Below are 4,662 nucleotides of genomic sequence, written 5' to 3' on the forward strand. Positions count from 1 at the left end.
GGGTACCTGCCTGTTTTTCAAAGGCTTTGTTTATGGGGGGACATGTGCTGTTCTCGTGGTGTTGTTATGGCACATTTTCCAGCAGGAGTTTAAAATATACATGCATTGGGGAGCTTTCAACAGTGGGTTGATATTTGCAAAATTACTGTAGTGATGGCCTCGTTTTTTAGTTGTGACATTTTGGTTTTCAGCTGTGACATCTCTCATTCTACCCAGTGTCTCACAAACCTCAGACTCAGCTTTGTACTCTCTGGTCTTTTAAAATTCCTGGTTTCTGATCACAACAAATCAGCCAACCTGAATAAAAATAAATGCATTTATTTCTTTCTCTGGCTTTCTTAAGTGGTATAATCATGTGTAATTCTTATGTCTCCTCAGAGCTACTGGGGGATCAACTAAAGCTTCTATTTCAATGATTACAAAAGATAACATCTTCTTCTCTTCCTCCTTGGCAACATCTTTTCCCCATTGAGAAAATAATGAAAATGGGCCACTTTAGCCCTTGGCCATCTTCCTAACACGCTTTGAAGTTAATGACCTATAGACGATGTCATTCTTTATTAAATTAGGTTTTTCCATTGCCAGGAAGCTTTTTAAAAGCCTTAAGCAACATGATTCTGGCATGCTCAAATGTATACATTTTAGAACTGGGAAGGGACTTTTGAAAGCTGCTTTTACTATGGGCTTTGAAAGCCACTGTTTGTCCTTCTTATTATTTTTGTTGTGGGTCTTTAAGCTGCTGTTTCTCAAAGAAAGAGTCATTCTTTAGGACTTTACATCAGAATAACCAGGAGTTATTAATATTCAGATCCCGGAGACCCTACTTCAGAGCTACTGAATGAGAATCACTGGCGTGGGCCCCGGCACCTACTTTTTTTGAGGCAGAGTCTCATCTATGACCCTTGGTAGAGTGCTGTGATGTCATAGCTCACAACAACTTCAAATACTTGGGCTCAAGTGATTTTCTTGTCTCAGGCTCCTGAGTAGCCCCGGGACTACAGGTGTCCCCCACAACACCCAGCTATTTTAGAGACTCACTTAGGCTGGTCTGGAACTCTTGAGCTCAGGTGATCCATCCACCTCAGCCTCCAGAGCTCTAGGACTATAGGTGTGAGGCACTGCACCCTGGCAGGCACCTACATTTTTAACAAGTATCCTGAAAGGTAGTTTGATGATGCCCAGAGATAAGACTGGAGTGGAGAGGTTCAGCCAGGTTTATGAAGAGGGATAGAGACCCACCTGTGCAGGGCAAGGATGGTGTCTGTGCAGGTGGGGCAGTGGCGGGGTGGTTGGGGTGATGGTGGTAGTTGGTGACCCCTTCTTATGTGGGGCCCTAAAGGGTGGGAAAATCCCACAGCTTGCTGGAGGACTCTGATGGGCTAGCATCTTTTGGTGTGAATTTGTGGGGTGGGACCAGGTAGGCCCTTTGTGGTCATTGTTCTAGGAGAAGAGAAAGAGTGTGGAGGGAGAGTGCATGTGGGGCTACATTAGGGCCCCCAACACATCCCAGGAGCTTCTAATGCATTCTTCTGATTGAAAATAGCTGTTTTAGCCATTGGACCTAGTGACTGCGACTGATCTTGAAAGCAGTGACTATTACTTTGTTGCTGGTGACGGGATTAACATTGGGTAGCTGGATTGAAACATATTAAAGACTTGGAATTCAACTTAAGGAGTTTGGAAATTGATCAAAATACTCTTGGATACTTCCAGAATTACACTTAAAATTTGCATGCTACTACTTGTGCTGGAACTGAGAGCTGAATCTCTCCAACCACTATGATGGAGTGACAGCATTTTGTGGGGAGGTAACAAAAGAAACCCAGGATAAATGCAGCTGGGGTGGGGGACGGGGCAATGATTCAGGAGCCAGACAAACTGGATTTGCATTCTAGCTCCACTTATAATTATAGGCAAGTTATTTATGCTTGTGAAGTTTTAGTTTCCTCATTGGCATGTAAAACGATAATTTATGAGGTCTGACAATTAAGTTTGCAAACTCATCCTAGAAAAAGTGTTACATACCTCACGGTTGAATATCGCTGTGGTCACCAGATGGCTCAAGGGGGCACTTGGAAGGGGATCATAGATTTAGGCAGCAATGAGGGGTTTGCACTTTTTCTCGGATGAGTTCCCTAACTTAATGGTCAGAATTCATTTAGCATAGTACCTATTTACAGGGTTACAGTAAGGATCAGATAGGCTGCTGCCTATGAAATACTCAGCGTGCTGTCTGATTCATAGCAGGCAGAAATGTTCTCAGTTTCACTGGCTAGCTTATTTACGTTAGAGCTTGTTAGGTAGGAAAAGGGTAGATACCTCATGCTAGAATTTTTGTATTGTGATATAGATTCAGTGTCTTTATATACAAATTATGGTTGACATGTTGCTAACAGGCTTATTAGTAAGCTGTTGTACAGTCTATGAAATGCACATTTTTATTTCTTGTCAGAGTTATACATGTGATCGAGACCAATAGATAATATACAATTCTGTTGTAGGCAGATAGAGAGTACTTATGCAGAGTAATGGACAAGTGGAATAAATCTATCTATGAAGCGTATTTTTTCTCACATTATGGGATAGCAAATTTCCTAGCTCCATAGACGCACATCCACAACGGCATTCAGAGATGGGTTCCTGGGGAATTTATTTGTTAAACAGCGGGATTTAGATACATAGCACAGGCTTAGAAAAAGAGGCCTGGAATCATGGATGGGGGGCATGATCTAGATCATGTCTTTGTAGAATAATTTTTATGATATATTTAACCCTGGAAACTGGGATTTAAAGCTCCTCTTTCTGTACCGTTTCCTCTGAGTAGAATATGGAAATGCATTCTTAGAAACTCCCACCACTACGCAGTTTACACTTTTTCAAACACACAATCCTTTTCTTAACCAGTAGGTATCCCCCACCCCCAAAAGCAGGACAACAAGTTTGTGTGTGTATATGTTGAAGAGAAAAGGACATAATTCCCAGCAATTATTTGTATGCCAAATATGAAGAGTCTGTGTCTATATATCCTTAGGTGTTACAGAAAGTTTGAAGACTACCTACTGGGCATGTTAGCCTCTTAACTATTGCTTGGGCATTTCTTTTTCTTTTTTTTTTTTTTAGATTTTAAAAACCAAAACATTTATTGCATGACTAATTGTTGAAATTCTTAAGATGAACTGGATGCTGCAACAGCTGCCCTCTTGGGTTTAGGCGTTGTTCCTTCACGGAATCCAGGCCTGAATCTGCGGTACACAATTTTTAGGTGCCTCATCCAACCAGTCCCAGCGGTATTTCCTCTTTTAGCCTTGGCACTCCAGTTGTACTTTCTCTTGTGCTTGGCAGGATGGCCACATTTGCCACAGGTGGACTTTTGCAGGTGGTAGGCCTTTGAGCCACAGCGGCGGCACAACGTATGCGTCTTATTTCGATGCTTTCCAAACAATGACGTTCTCTTTGTCATGGTGCTTCTGCGGCCGAGACCAAAGAGCTTGCTTGGGCATTTCTTATGGCTATAGTGTCATTATAAAAACTTCTAAAATGAGTTAGAACCTCAATCTTAATTGGTATCCTTAGTAGAATGCATATAAAAGGAAAGTTTTTATATCATCTTTAATCAAATGCTTCTAGAAGGAATAGGAAGACTGAGGCCAGGCACGGAGGCTCATGCCTGTAATCCTAGCATTTTGGGAGCCTAAGACAGGAGGATCACTTGAGGCCAAGTGTTGGAGGCTGCAGTGAGCTATGATGGTGACACTGCACTCCAGCCTGGGAGACAGAGCAAGAAAGATCCTCTCTTTAAAAAAAAAGACTGAGAAGGCAGTGATTACGATTTATCATCACCTAGAAATACTCAAAAAGTCTGCACAGTTAACATTTAAATAGCTTCATATCTGAAAATTTGTTTAACTATAATTTTTATTAGTTACATTTTAAGGGAACTTCATTTGACAGGCTACTGTTCTCATTCTTGTTTAGTAAAAAAAAGAAAAGAAAATCATTGATTTAAACATGAAAGGGGCCATAAATGTCAAATAGATTAATTTTTTTATTGAGAGATTGGTGTCCCGACACATTAAGTGACGTGGCCGTGGCAATGCTCCTAATTATGGTAGAATTGAGACCGGCACAGAGTTTAGTGCCCTCTGCATCAAGCAGAACTGAGGTAGAGAAAGGAAGCAGATCCCGACTTATGAATTACCCCCAGATCTCTGGTCTCTTTCCTGGGCCACCGCTGTCTTAGAGAATTACTGTTTCATCAAGCAAAAGTGTACAATATGTGCAAAAATGTTCCTTTTATGAAGGACACCAGTTATATACAACGTTCAAATGTTATCAGGTGGGTTAGAGAAGGAGGAGAGAGCAGAAGTGCTGAAAATGGAGGTAAATTGAGGTAAATGAGGACAAGGACAGGTTAAGATATTAACCACGATCGTGATTTGCAATAAAATGTGTGTCTTCGATCTCAAACTCATTTCCTACGGGCAGGGGACCGGCCGACATCTTTACGTTAGATGTATGCAGAATGACTTTCTTAAGTCTGGAGCAAGTTATTCTTCTGGTAGGATGTCTTTCACTTAATATGTGAGATCGACACTGGGAGAGAAAGCAAGGCGGACAGCACAGGTGGGGAGACTCAGCTGCCACAGACTGTAGGCGGAGAGC

At 41.7% G+C, this 4,662-nt stretch overlaps 1 protein-coding gene and 1 pseudogene across 3 annotated transcripts in view; both read right to left on the reverse strand.

Moving 5' to 3' along the window:
- Positions 1-4,662, reverse strand: part of SYT1 (synaptotagmin 1) — a 208,990-nt gene that overhangs the window by 59,488 nt on the left and 144,840 nt on the right. The window lies entirely within an intron of this gene.
- LOC111723017 lies at positions 3,122-3,460 on the reverse strand (annotated as a pseudogene). The gene has a single exon (XR_002771647.1). The product of XR_002771647.1 is annotated as a 60S ribosomal protein L37 pseudogene (transcript).

Source organism: Otolemur garnettii, unplaced genomic scaffold, assembly GCF_000181295.1.
Source record: "Otolemur garnettii isolate 467f Iridium unplaced genomic scaffold, OtoGar3 scaffold00007, whole genome shotgun sequence".
NCBI classification, from domain to species: domain Eukaryota; kingdom Metazoa; phylum Chordata; class Mammalia; order Primates; family Galagidae; genus Otolemur; species Otolemur garnettii.